The sequence below is a fragment of the Salmo salar genome, unplaced genomic scaffold (genome assembly GCF_905237065.1).
Source record: "Salmo salar unplaced genomic scaffold, Ssal_v3.1, whole genome shotgun sequence".
In the NCBI taxonomy this organism is placed as follows: domain Eukaryota; kingdom Metazoa; phylum Chordata; class Actinopteri; order Salmoniformes; family Salmonidae; genus Salmo; species Salmo salar.
Genome location: NW_025550964.1, coordinates 111,508 through 126,375, shown reverse-complemented (window position 1 = coordinate 126,375; position 14,868 = coordinate 111,508). Strand labels below are relative to the sequence as shown.

Below are 14,868 nucleotides of genomic sequence, written 5' to 3'. Positions count from 1 at the left end.
ATTCACTGATTAAACCACTCTTCCATGTTTAAGGCATTCGAGCAGCACATTAAGACCAGTCTACATTCTTCTAATCAGAAACCTGTTAAAACAACACATGTGCATCTTTTAAGGTCTTTGTATATTCTGTCATTTGTTGTACCCCCCCCAGCATGTTATCATTGTCTGTTTATTTACTTCCTGTATGTATACTGGTGTTTCTGCAATAAAAATTAAAAGAGCTCTCATTGGCTATTGCTGATCACCAGAACTTGTCTTTGCACATCTCTCCCCCTACCAGTGGTGGAGAAATTACCCAATTGTCATACTTGAGTAAAAGTAAAGATACCTTTAATAGAAAAAAATGACTTAAAAGTTAAAGTCACCCAGTAAAATACTACTTGAGTAAAAAGTTACTGTAATTTCTCAAATATACTTAGTATCAAAAGTAAAGTATAAATAATTTCAAATTCCTTATATTAAGCAATCCAGATTGCACCATTCTTGTTTTTTGATTTAAGGGATGATTTATTGATTTAAGGGATGATTTATTGATTTAAGGGATGTTCTCCTGACAAGAAAGTGAATTGGACCAGTTTCCTGTCCTGATAAGCATTCAAAATGTAACGAGCACTTTCGGGTGTTCTGGGAAATGGAGTAAAAAGGACGTCGTCAAAATATAAAGTACGGATACAACTTCAGTAAAGATCAAACATGTTTGAAAATATCAGGATGGAAAAAGTACTGAAATATCCTACAAAAGTAGAAGTTACTTTAAAACATTTTTACTCAATAATTTTTTTTATATAGTACTCTGAAAAGCTCGTATGCGTTACAGTAGTGAGAAGCAGAAAATAAACGATTTACGTCACAGAGCAACAGAGACGTGGAGTTGGGTTGTTTATTGGCAGTCAGCAGCACAGGAAGATGCAGTAAGGCAAAGCACAGACAACAACATTGTTTTAGTGTCATCCAGACAAGGTCATCCTAACGTTGTAGTCCGACGTTGTTATAACGTTTAGAAAACAGAGCAGAGAGCCGAGGAGAAGAAAAAAAACCAGGAAGCCTTAAACCTCACAGGCTGCGGCTCAAACGGCTCCCTATTCCCCATGTAGTGCACTACTTTCTCAGTGGTGATCTGACTTTGGAAAATAAATAGATAGAAACAGTAGAGCAGACAGAAAGTACAGCAGTAGTGACATCAACGTGCCGCACACCAGGCTTGTGCAAACTACCATCTACGTATGTGTGCAGCGATGTGTGTGTGTGTGTGTGGGGAGAGAGTGCAAACTGTATGTTTCCAGTGCATACCAGGTGTGTGTGTACCGTGGTTCACGTGTGTGTGTGTGTGTCCAGGGTCTCTAGGTATGACAGAGGGCTACAGCAGAGAAGCGGACCTCTCCCTCTGCTCTCTCCACAAAACCCCCGACACACCTTGGCTGCATCCTGGGAGAAGAGAGAGAGAGAGAGAGAGGAGAGAATATGAAAGCACCAACTGTGGCTCTGGAGCCTTGGAGCCAAATTAAATCAAATATTTAGCCGATGTTAATGTGGGTGTAGCGAACCAGCCAGACGCTAGACGCTCAGCAACCAGCCAGACACCAGACGCCCAGCAACCAGCCAGACGCCCAGTAACCAGCCAGACGCCCAGTAACCAGCCAGACGCCCAGTAACCAGCCAGACGCCCAGTAACCAGCCAGACGCCCAGCAACCAGCCAGACGCCCAGACGCCCAGCAACCAGCCAGACGCCAGACGCCCAGCAACCAGCCAGACGCCAGACGCCCAGCAACCAGCCAGACGCCAGACGCCCAGCAACCAGCCAGACGCCAGACGCCCAGCCAGACGCCCAGCCAGACGCCAGACGCCCAGCCAGACGCCAGACGCCCAGCAACCAGCCAGACGCCAGACGCCCAGCAACCAGCCAGACGCCCAGCAACCAGCCAGACGCCAGACGCCCAGCAACCAGCCAGACGCCAGACGCCCAGCAACCAGCCAGACGCCCAGCAACCAGCCAGACGCCCAGCAACCAGCCAGACGCCCAGCCAGACGCCCAGCAACCAGCCAGACGCCAGACGCCCAGCAACCAGCCAGACGCCAGACGCCCAGCCAGACGCCAGACGCCCAGCCAGACGCCAGACGCCCAGCCAGACGCCAGACGCCCAGCCAGACGCCAGACGCCCAGCAACCAGCCAGACGCCAGACGCCCAGCAACCAGCCAGACGCCAGACGCCCAGCAACCAGCCAGACGCCAGACGCCCAGCAACCAGCCCAGCAACCAGCCAGACGCCCAGCAACCAGCCCAGCAACCAGCCAGACGCCAGACGCCCAGCAACCAGCCAGACGCCAGACGCCCAGCAACCAGCCAGACGCCCAGCAACCAGCCCAGCAACCAGCCAGACGCCCAGCAACCAGCCAGACGCCAGACGCCCAGCAACCAGCCAGACGCCAGACGCCCAGCAACCAGCCAGACGCCAGACGCCCAGCAACCAGCCAGACGCCCAGCAACCAGCCAGACGCCAGACGCCCAGCAACCAGCCAGACGCCCAGCAACCAGCAACCAGCCAGACGCCCAGCAACCAGCCAGACGCCCAGCAACCAGCCAGACGCCCAGCAACCAGCCAGACGCCAGACGCCCAGTAACCAACCAGCCAGACGCCAGACGCCCAGTAACCAACCAGCCAGACGCCAGACGCCCAGTAACCAACCAGCCAGACGCCAGACGCCCAGTAACCAACCAGCCAGACGCCAGACGCCCAGTAACCAACCAGCCAGACGCCAGACGCCCAGTAACCAACCAGCCAGACGCCAGACGCCCAGTAACCAACCAGCCAGACGCCAGACGCTCAGTAACCAGCCAGACGCTCAGTAACCAGCCAGACGCTCAGTAACCAGCCAGACGCTCAGTAACCAGCCAGACGCTCAGTAACCAGCCAGACGCTCAGTAACCAGCCAGACGCTCAGTAACCAGCCAGACGCTCAGTAACCAGCCAGACGCTAGACGCTCAGTAACCAGCCAGACGCTAGACGCTCAGTAACCAGCCAGACGCTCAGTAACCAGCCAGACACTAGACGCTCAGTAACCAGCCAGACGCTAGACGATCAGCCCAGCTAAGCACATAAACCTCTGGTCAAGTAAACAGGATACACTGGGAAGATGCAGTTAGCTCATTGGCAAGACTTCTGGCAGATGTAGAACGTCTATATACTCCAGTCTACATGGTTTAGATGTTGGCCAGGCGTCAACATTATATTCTGATGTCTCGGCGACGTCTTCCCAATGTACACATGCTCTCTCCACACTACATATTCCTGAAGCTTTCTACAAGCTTAACCTGCATAGCTCTACAGGCCTGCTAGCTAGCCTTTTAGCTTCCCACATCCCCAACATGGCTAAACACAGCAAGCTAGCTAGCCTTTTAGCTTCCCACATCTCCAACATGGCTAAACACAGCAAGCTAGCTAGCCTTTTAGCTTCCCACATCCCCAACATGGCTAAACACAGCAAGCTAGCTAGCCTTTTAGCTTCCCACATCTATGTGAAATAATCAGATTCATAATGAAACAATATGCCCCTGGCAAATGTTGTTATACTTGCCAGTGTAACCTACAACATTATCCCAGTTTAAACATACAGCTTGAATGTATTCGCTCCCATACCAGTTAACAATAGGACGTCATGGTTTGTTTTTACCAATAGCCTTGTAATCACTAGTTATACTTCTAAACATAAAACACACATTTCTGGGAGAATTCTAATAAAGGTTACAATGTTGTTTGGTGATTATTGTCTGAACATTCGTTGATTATATTTGCTCATCAATGCAAAAAAAAAAAAAAAAAATAGGCCACTTTCATGCCTAGTCTATAGATCAGATCAAGGAACCAATCAAGCGTCACTGCTTCCTCACTCTCCCCACAGAAGGGACGACGCGGCGCGGTCCAGCGGCCACGGAGGGACAGGAGTACGTCGGAGCGCACTACGAGGAGCCGCCCCTTTTGTGGTGAAAAAACGACACCGTGCTACCCTCCGCAGGGTGAGTCTTCATGGGGAATAAAACCTGCCTTTACAGTTCGATCCGTGTCTAGCGGGAGCAGACGAACGGAAGGGGAACGTGTCTAGCGGGAGCAGACGAACGGAAGGGGAACGTGTCTAGCGGGAGCAGACGAACGGAAGGGTGAACGTGTCTAGCGGGAGCAGACGAACGGAAGGGGAACGTGTCTAGCGGGAGCAGACGAACGGAAGGGGAACGTGTCTAGCGGGAGCAGACGAACGGAAGGGGAACGTGTCTAGCGGGAGCAGACGAACGGAAGGGGAACGTGTCTAGCGGGAGCAGACGAACGGAAGGGGAACGCGTCTAGCGGGAGCAGACGAACGGAAGGGGAACGTGTCTAGCGGGAGCAGACGAACGGAAGGTTCGATCCGTGTCTAGCGGGAGCAGACGAACGGAAGGTTCGATCCGTGTCTAGCGGGAGCAGACGAACGGAAGGGGAACGTACCTTGATGAAGGAGTCCTCCTTGGTGGTTCCATGGTTCACCGGTCCCTCCATCCTGCCATCTACACAACAAAACCACAGAGAGGGAGGGGGAAAGGGTATAAATACACACCTGGGCGGGGAGACGGGGCAGAGGAACCCCTGGGGGAGGAGGAACCCCTGGGGGAGGAGGAACCCCTGGGGGAGGAGGAACCCCTGGGGGAGGAGGAACACTCACCCAGCTCATAAAGCTGTCCTTTCACATTGACGAAGGTGATAAAATGGAAGTTCACGTCATCTGCCTCCACCTGAGGGAGGGAGGGAGAGAGAGAGGGAGGGAGAGAGGGAGGGAGAGAGGGGGTATAAAAGATTAAATGACACATTATAAATGACATCTGAGGTAAGTCTTTATTTTGCGTTGTGTGTTCTCTCACCCTGCACTGGCCCTGTGCTGCCACTTCATCATGAGCCTCTCTGATGGCCTGCAAGAGACAGCAATATATACACACATTTATTCATCCAGGTATCTACATTAAAAACCATACAGTGCATTCGGAAAGTATTCAGACCCCTTGACTTGTTCCACACTTTGTTACATTACAGCCTCTTATTCTAACATGGATTCATTTGTTGTTTTCCCATCAATCTACACACAAAGCGAAAACAGGTTTAGAGATTTTACCTTATTCCTACAAAAAAAAAATCTTTAATACCTTATTTACATCAGTATTCAGACCCTTTGCCAGGAGAGACTGGAAATTGAGCTCAGGTGCATCCTGTTTCCATTGATCATCCTTGAGATGTTTCTACAACTTGGAGTCCCACCTGTGGTCAATTCAATTCAATTCAATTCAATAGACAGGAAAGGCCCCACACCTGTCGATAAGATCCCACAGTTTAATATATTTAACTAGGCGGTTAAGAAAGAATTCTTATTTACAATGACGGCCTACCGGGGAACAGTGGGTTAACTGCCTTGTTCAGGGGCAGAACGACAGATTTTTTTTACCTTGTCAGCTCAGGGATTCGATCTAGCAACCTTTGTTACTGGCTCAACGCCCTAACCACTAGGCTACCTGCCGTCCCGACACCGTCAGAGCAAAAACCAAGCCGTGAGGTGGAAGGAATTGTCCGTAGAGCTCTGAGGCAAGATTGTGTCGAGGCACAGATCTGGGGGAGGGGTACCAAAACATTTCTGCAGTATTGAAGGTCCCCAAGAACACAGTGGCCTCCATCATTCTTAAATGGAAGACGTTTGGAAACACCAAGACTCTTCCTAGAGCTGGACGCCCAGCCAAACTGAGCAATCAGGGGGAGAAGGGCCTTGGTCAGGGAGGTGACCAAGAACCCGATGGTCACTCTGACAGAGCTCCAGAGTTCCTCTGTGGAGATGGGAGAACCTTCTAGGAGGACAACCATCTCTGCAGCACTCCACCAATCAGGCTTTTATGGTAGAGTGGCTAGATGGAAGCCACTCCTCAGTAAAAGGCACATGACAGCCCGCTTGGAGTTTGCCAAAAGGCACCTAAAGACTCTCAGACCATGAGAAACAAGATTCTCTGGTCTGATGAAACCAAGATTGAACTCTTTAGCCTGAATGCCAAGCGTCACATCTGGAGGAAGCCTGGCACCATCCCTACGGTGAAGCATGGTGGTGGCAGCATCATGCTGTGGGGAGGTTTTTCAGAGGCAGGGACTGGGAGACTAGTCAGGATCGAGGGAAAGATGAACAGAGTAAAATACAGAGAGATCCTTGATGAAAACCTGCTCCAGACGCTCAGGACTTCAGACTGGGGTGAAGGGTCACCTTCCAACAGGACAACAACCCTAAGCACACAGCCAAGACAATGCAGGAGCGGCTTCGGGACAAGTCTCTGAATGTTCTTGAGTGGCCCAGCCAGAGCCCGGACTTGAACCCAATCGAACATCTCTGGAGAGACCTGAAAATAGCTGTGCAGCGACGCTCCCCATCCAACCTGACAGAGCTTGAGAGGATCTGCAGAGAAGAATGGGAGAAACTCCCCAAATACAGGTGTTGCCAAGCTTGTAGCGTCATACCCAAGAAGACTCGAGGCTGTAATCGCTGCCAAAAGGTGCTTCAACAAAGTACTGAGTAAAGGGACTGAATACTTACAGAAATGTGATTGCAGTATATTTCTTATAAATTAGTAAAAATGTCTAAACTTGTTTTTGCTTTGTCATTATGGGGGATTGTGTGTAGATTGATGGGGGGGGGGGGGAAACATTAAATCAATTTTAGAATAAGACCAACCTAACAAAATGTAGATATACAGGCAACAGGTCTCTACACTAAAACCTGTATGTAGATATACAGGCAACAGGTCTCTACACTAAAACCTGTATGTAGATATACAGGCAACAGGTCTCTACACTAAAACCTGTATGTAGATATACAGGCAACAGGTCTCTACACTAAAACGTGTCTAGACCTGTACAGGTATACACATTAAACATGAATATACACACAATCCCCCATGTTACCTGGTTGTTCTCCAGGTGTGTGTGTGTGTGTGTTACCTGGTTGTTCTCCAGGTGTGTGTGTGTGTGTTACCTGGTTGTTCTCCAGGTGTGTGTGTGTGTGTGTGTGTGTGTTACCTGGTTGTTCTCCAGGTGTGTGTGTGTGTGTTACCTGGTTGTTCTCCAGGTGTGTGTGTGTTTACCTGGTTCTTCTCCAGGTGTGTGTGTGTTGTGTGTTACCTGGTTGTTCTCCAGGTGTGTGTGTGTGTTACCTGGTTCTTCTCCAGGTGTGTGTGTGTTACCTGGTTGTTCTCCAGGTGTGTGTGTGTGTGTGTGTGTGTTACCTGGTTGTTCTCCAGGTGTGTGTGTGTGTGTTACCTGGTTCTTCTCCAGGTGTGTGGCTCGCTGGGCGGGGGTCATGTTGGCCGTCTCATCTAGAAACTTCTTCAGAGCAGAGTCGCCATCTGGCACAGAGACGGCGCCGTTACACCCTGGCTTCCCTACTACACCCTGGCTTCCCTACTACACCCTGGCTTCCCTACTACACCCTGGCTTCCCTACTACACCCTGGCTTCCCTACTACACCCTGGCTTCCCTACTACACCCTGGTGGCGTCCGCTACTTGGCTTCCCTACTACACCCCGGCTTCCCTACTACACCCCGGCTTCCCTACTACACCCCGGCTTCCCTACTACACCCCGGCTTCCCTACTACACCCCGGCTTCCCTACTACACCCCGGCTTCCCTACTACACCCCGGCTTCCCTACTACACCCCGGCTTCCCTACTACTAACCAAAACTACACACTGGTCGGGTCTGGAATCTGTCTTCCAGTACTACTTACTAAAACGACATACTGTGTACTAATTATACTACATACCATTTAGACCGTAGTGTTTAGTATAAATATATGCAGTGAGCAACACAACAACATCCTACCCTCATCCACACTGAGAAGGCATCATCTGAGGAGCGATTCTACCAGATAAATACCAGTCTCTTCCTCAATAGAGGAAGTATGTATTGGGTATTCGACATCCTCCCTCCATCTTGGCTCCGCGCAGGACCAGTTTCTACTCACCATACTCTATGTGGGTGGGGTTGTTGGCGACCGCGTGCAGCAGAGCCACGGTGCCGCAGGAGTTGACCACCGTCTGTTTCAGGAAGTAGAGGCCAGTAGCCGCCGTGACCTTCCCAGCCTGCTGCTGCCGGAACGACTCGTGCTGAAACGCACGTCGTCGTCATCATCATCATCATGCTACATCAGAGTCTCTCAAATGTTGTCCCGGGACCCCCCCCCCCGCCGGGTGAGGTTTAGTGTCCGGGACCCCCCCGGGTGAGGTTTAGTGTCCCGGGACCCCCCGGGTGAGGTTTAGTGTCCCGGGACCCCCCGGGGTGAGGTTTAGTGTCCCGGGACCCCCGAGGGTGAGGTTTAGTGTCCGGGACCCCCCGAGGGTGAGGTTTAGTGTCCCGGGACCCCAAGGGTTGCACATTTTTGGGTTTTGCCCTAGTACCTCACAGCGGATTCAAATAATCAACTCATTAAGCAACTGGACAAAACTAAAACGGGGGTCGGGGGGGAGTAACGGTTACCTGTTGGGGAGGGGGGGAGAGTAACGGTTACCTGTTGGGGAGGGGGGAGAGTAACGGTTACCTGTTGGGGAGGGGGGGGAGAGTAACGGTTACCTGTTGGGGAGGGGGAGAGTAACGGTTACCTGTTGGGGAGGGGGGAGAGTAACGGTTACCTGTTGGGGAGGGGGGGAGAGTAACGGTTACCTGTTGGGGAGGGGGGGAGAGTAACGGTTACCTGTTGGGGAGGGGGGGAGAGTAACGGTTACCTGTTGGGGAGGGGGGGGAGAGTAACGGTTACCTGTTGGGGAGGGGGGGAGAGTAACGGTTACCTGTTGGGGAGGGGGGGGAGAGTAACGGTTACCTGTTGGGGAGGGGGGGAGAGTAACGGTTACCTGTTGGGGAGGGGGGGAGAGTAACGGTTACCTGTTGGGGAGGGGGGGAGAGTAACGGTTACCTGTTGGGGAGGGGGGAGAGTAACGGTTACCTGTTGGGGAGGGGGGAGAGAGTAACGGTTACCTGTTGGGGAGGGGGAGAGTAACGGTTACCTGTTGGGTCAGGGGGGAGAGTAACGGTTACCTGTTGGGGCAGGGGGGAGAGTAACGGTTACCTGTTGGGTCAGGGGGGGGAGTAACGGTTACCTGTTGGGTCAGGGGGGAGAGTAACGGTTACCTGTTGGGTCAGGGGGGGAGTAACGGTTACCTGTTGGGTCAGGGGGGAGAGTAACGGTTACCTGTTGGGTCAGGGGGGAGTAACGGTTACCTGTTGGGTCAGGGGGGAGAGTAACGGTTACCTGTTGGGTCGGGGGGGAGTAACGGTTACCTGTTGGGTCAGGGGGAGTAACGGTTACCTGTTGGGTCAGGGGGGAGTAACGGTTACCTGTTGGGTCAGGGGGGAGTAACGGTTACCTGTTGGGTCAGGGGGGAGTAACGGTTACCTGTTGGGTCAGGGTGGGGGAGTAACGGTTCCATGTTGGGTCAGGGGGGGAGTAACGGTTACCTGTTGGGTCAGGGGGGGAGTAACGGTTACCTGTTGGGTCAGGGGGGTAACGGTTACCTGTTGGGTCGGGGGGGTAACGGTTACCTGTTGGGTCGGGGGGTAACGGTTACCTGTTGGGTCGGGGGGGTAACGGTTACCTGTTGGGTCGGGGGGGTAACGGTTACCTGTTGGGTCAGGGGGGGGTAACGGTTACCTGTTGGGTCAGGGGGGGGTAACGGTTACCTGTTGGGTCAGGGGGAGGTAACGGTTACCTGTTGGGTCAGGGGGGGTAACGGTTACCTGTTGGGTCAGGGGGGAGTAACGGTTACCTGTTGGGTCAGGGGGGAGTAACGGTTACCTGTTGGGTCAGGGGGGGAGTAACGGTTACCTGTTGGGTCAGGGGGGGAGTAACGGTTACCTGTTGGGTCGGGGGGGTAACGGTTACCTGTTGGGTCAGGGGGGAGTAACGGTTACCTGTTGGGTCAGGGGGGTAACGGTTACCTGTTGGGTGGGGGGGTAACGGTTACCTGTTGGGTCAGGGGGGGTAACGGTTACCTGTTGGGTCAGGGGGGGGTAACGGTTACCTGTTGGGTCAGGGGGGGAGTAACGGTTACCTGTTGGGTGGGGGGTAACGGTTACCTGTTGGGTCGGGGGGGAGTAACGGTTACCTGTTGGGTCAGGGGGGGTAACGGTTACCTGTTGGGTCAGGGGGGGGAGTAACGGTTACCTGTTGGGTGGGGGGGGTAACGGTTACCTGTTGGGTCGGGGGGAGTAACGGTTACCTGTTGGGTCAGGGGGGGGTAACGGTTACCTGTTGGGTCAGGGGAAAAGCAGCATGAGGGCGCAGCTGGGAGACGGTACTGAAGACAGTCCTTCCTCCTCCAGACCCAACACATCCACGAAGCTCCAGGTAGCCGACACTCCCAGTCCACTGAGTACCTGCAACGCAACACACAGGGTTCCCCCATCAGTCTACAGACCACCCAGAACAGAGCTCCAGGTAGCAGACACTCCCAGTCCACCGAGCACCTGCAACGCAACACACAGGGTTCCCCCATCAGTCTCTACAGACCACCCAGAACAGAGCTCCAGGTAGCAGACACTCCCAGTCCACCGAGCACCTGCAACGCAACACACAGGGTTCCCCCATCAGTCTCTACAGACCACCCAGAACAGAGCTCCAGGTAGCAGACACTCCCAGTCCACCGAGCACCTGCAACGCAACACACAGGGTTCCCCCATCAGTCTCTACAGACCACCCAGAACAGAGCTCCAGGTAGCAGACACTCCCAGTCCACTGAGCACCTGCAACGCAACACACACGCAACACACACACACACAACACACGCATCAGTCTCTACAGACCACCCAGAACAGAGCTCCACATGCCAGATTAGACCAGAGCTCCACGTGCCAGATTAGACCAGAGCTCCACGTGCCAGATTAGACCAGAGCTCCACGTGCCAGATTAGACCAGAGCTCCACGTGCCAGATTAGACCAGAGCTCCACGTGCCAGATTAGACCAGAGCTCAACGTGCCAGATTAGCTTGTTATGGATAGGGGGCAGTATTTTCACAGCCAGATAAAAAAAAACACCCAATTTAATCTGATTATTACTCCTGCCCAGAAACTAGAATATGCATATAATTATTAGCTTTGGATAGAAAACACTCCAAAGTTTCTAAAACTGTTTGAATGGTGTCTGTGAGTATAACAGAACTCAAATGGCAGGTCAAAACCTGAGAAGATTCTGTACAGGAAGTACCCTGTCTGACCATTTCTTGGCCTTCTACACTCTATTGAAAACTGAGGATCTCTGCTGTAACGTGACACTTCCTACGGCTCCCATAGGCTCTCAGAAGGCGGCAGAACGTTGAGAGATGACTTTGCAGGCCATGGCTGAAAAAACAGTAGCGCATTTGGTAAGTGGTCGATCTGAGGACAATGAGACTGGGGGCGCGTGCACGAGCCGACACCATGTTTTTATTTTCAGTCTTTGAATATTATCGCTTTTTACGAGAAAAATTGATTTTAAACAGCGTTTGACATGCTTCGAAGTACGGTAATGGAATATTTTGAATTTTTTTGTCACGAAACGAGCGCGTCACCCTTCGTATAGTGTCTTGAACGCACAAACAAAACGCCGCTATTTGGATATAACTATGGATTATTTGGAACCAAACCAACGTTTGTTATTGAAGTAGAAGTCCTGGGAGTGCATTCTGACGAAGAACAGCAAAGGTAATCCAATTTGTCTTATAGTAAATCTGAGTTTGGTGAGGGCCAAACTTGGTGGGTGTCAAAATAGCTAGCCCGTGATGGCGAGCTATCTACTCAGAATATTGCAGAATGTGCTTTCACCGAAAAGCTATTTTAAAAATTGGACATAGCGATTGCATAAAGGAGTTCTGTATCTATAATTCTTAAAATAATTATGTTTTTGTGAACGTATATCGTGAGTAATTTAGTAAATTCACCGGAAGTTTGCGGGGGGTATGCTAGTTCTGAACATCACATGCTAATGTAAAAAGCTGTTTTTTGATATAAATATGAACTTGATTGAACAAAACATGCATGTATTGTATAACATAATGTCCTAGGAGTGTCATCTGATGAAGATCAAAGGTTAGTGCTGAATTTAGCTGTGGTTTTGTTTTTTGTGACATTATATGCTAGCTTGAAAAATGGGTCTGATTATTTCTGGCTGGGTACTCCGCTGACATAATCTAATGTTTTGCTTTCGCTGTAAAGCCTTTTTGAAATCGGACAGTGTGGTTAGATAAAGGAGAGTCTTGTTTTTAAAATGCTGTAAAATAGTCATATGTTTGAAAAATGGAAGTTTTTGTATTTGAGGAATTTGTAATTCGCGCCACGCCCATCATTGGATATTGGAGCAGGTGTTCCGCTAGCGGAACGTCTAGATGTAAGAGGTTAAAACACCCAGAACAGAGCTCAACGTGCCAGGTTGGAACAGAGCTCAACGTGCCAGGTTGGAACAGAGCTCAACGTGCCAGGTTGGAACAGAGCTCAACGTGCCAGGTTGGAACAGAGCTCAACGTGCCAGGTTGGAACAGAGCTCAACGTGCCAGGTTGGAACAGAGCTCAACGTGCCAGGTTGGAACAGAGCTCAACGTGCCAGGTTGGAACAGAGCTCAACGTGCCAGGTTGGAACAGAGCTCAACGTGCCAGATTAGACCAGAGCTCAACATGCCAGATTAGACCGACCCAGACCAGCTAGACAGTGTATCTGGAACTCACCCAGTCATTGACAACACTATACTGTATGTATATACAGTAGAATGTAGGCCTAAAGCATCAAGTTCCTCTGTGTACACATCACTGACCATCTGAAATGGTCCACCCACACAGACAGTGTGGTGAAGAAGGCGCAACAGAGCCTCTTCAACCTCAGGAGGATGAAGAAATTTGGCTTGGCACCTAAAACCCTCAAACTTTTATAGACGCACAATCGAGAGCATCCTGTCGGGGTGTATCACCACCTGGTACGGCACCTGCACCGCCCACAACCGCAGGGCTCTCCAGAGGGTGGTGAGGTCTGCACAACGCATCACCGGGGGCGAACTACCTGCCCTCCAGGACACCTACACCACCCGAGCCACTGCCTGTTCACCCTGCTATCATCCAGAAGGCGAGGTCAATACAGGTGCATCAAAGCTGGGACTGAAAAACAGCTTCCATCTCAAGGCCATCAGACTGATAAACAGCTTCCATCTCCAGGCCATCAGACTGAAAAACAGCTTCCATCTCCAGGCCATCAGACTGATAAACAGCTTCCATCTCCAGGCCATCAGACTGATAAACAGCTTCCATCTCCAGGCCATCAGACTGATAAACAGCTTCCATCTCCAGGCCATCAGACTGATAAACAGCTTCCATCTCCAGGCCATCAGACTGATAAACAGCTTCCATCTCCAGGCCATCAGACTGATAAACAGCTTCCATCTCCAGGCCATCAGACTGATAAACAGCTTCCATCTCCAGGCCATCAGACTGATAAACAGCTTCCATCTCCAGGCCATCAGACTGATAAACAGCTTCCATCTCCAGGCCATCAGACTGATAAAACAGCTTCCATCTCCAGGCCATCAGACTGATAAACAGCTTCTATCTCCAGGCCATCAGACTGTTAAACAGCCATCACTAGCCGGCTACCACCTGGTTACTCAACCCTGCACCTTAGAGGCTGCTGCCCCATGTACACAGACATGGAATCACTGGCCACTGTAATAATGTTTACATACTGCTTTACTCATCTCATATGTATATACTGTATTCTATTCTACTGTATTTTAGTCAATGCCTCTGACATTGCTCCTCCTAATGTTTATATATTTCTTAATTCCGTTATTTGACTTTTAGATGTGTGTATTGTTAGATATTACTGCACTGTTGGAGCTGGGAACACAATAATTTCGCTACACCCGCAATAACATCTGCTAAATGTGTGTATGTGACAAATAAAATGTGATTTACCGAGCAGTTAAATGCCTGTCAGAAGAGAGAGTAGAACTCGGAGATTTGAGTCCGACTCGAAACCGTCCACGGTAACGGACACTAAATGTCCATGATGACTCGGCAGAACGGGCCTCAACACGTCAATAATAATAATATTATAATCACTACGCATATCTTCACTGTTTTAAAACGTTTTTATCAGAACATTAATACCGCACGGCTGCCTATCCAAAATAAATAACGATTTAACTTCAAATCAGACCCAAGCTGATGTTTAGTCTCTCTCTCTCTCTCTCTCTCTCCATCCTTCCATCAGACCACACCCTGTATCATAGACACCGGGTGGAGCACCAGGCGCAGCGTGGCAAGAGATGTTATCGGGCAGACCGACCGTAACCTACTAGGGGCTATAACCTAACGGCGGTTTCCATCTTGTGTAACCTCTGTCTCGCTGCTGTTCAGATGATTTCTGATAGAAATACTAGTTAGGATCCTACTAAAGCCAGACCGAGACAGGTCCATAACCTGTTGGTTATAATGTCCTGTTGTAACGTCATATACACACCTGTCATCCTATCTGTTATGACTCAGCGATATTACATACACACCTTGTTCAGCATCTGAAACACACACAGACACAAAGACAAAAAGGAGAACACATCATTTAGACAGACAATAACAGACCGTTAGAACCGAGCAAGTGCGTATTTTAAGTCTCAGTCTTATGATAAGACGTTTTAAAACAACATATTTATCATGATGATGGTTCTCTACCTCCGGGTTGATTTCCATTGGTTGCCACTCCATCCTGTTCGGTAAGGTTCGGTCCCGGTATGTCGGTCTGTTACAACACGCTGCTGGTTTGGGTGATATGATCCTACCGGGGGCCGTCCACTCGCTTCATATGCTGCCG

General features: G+C 50.6%; 1 pseudogene; it reads right to left on the bottom strand.

Moving 5' to 3' along the window:
* Nucleotides 1-862: 862 nt before the first annotated feature.
* On the bottom strand, nucleotides 863-14,868 carry LOC123741347 (ubiquitin carboxyl-terminal hydrolase isozyme L1-like; annotated as a pseudogene).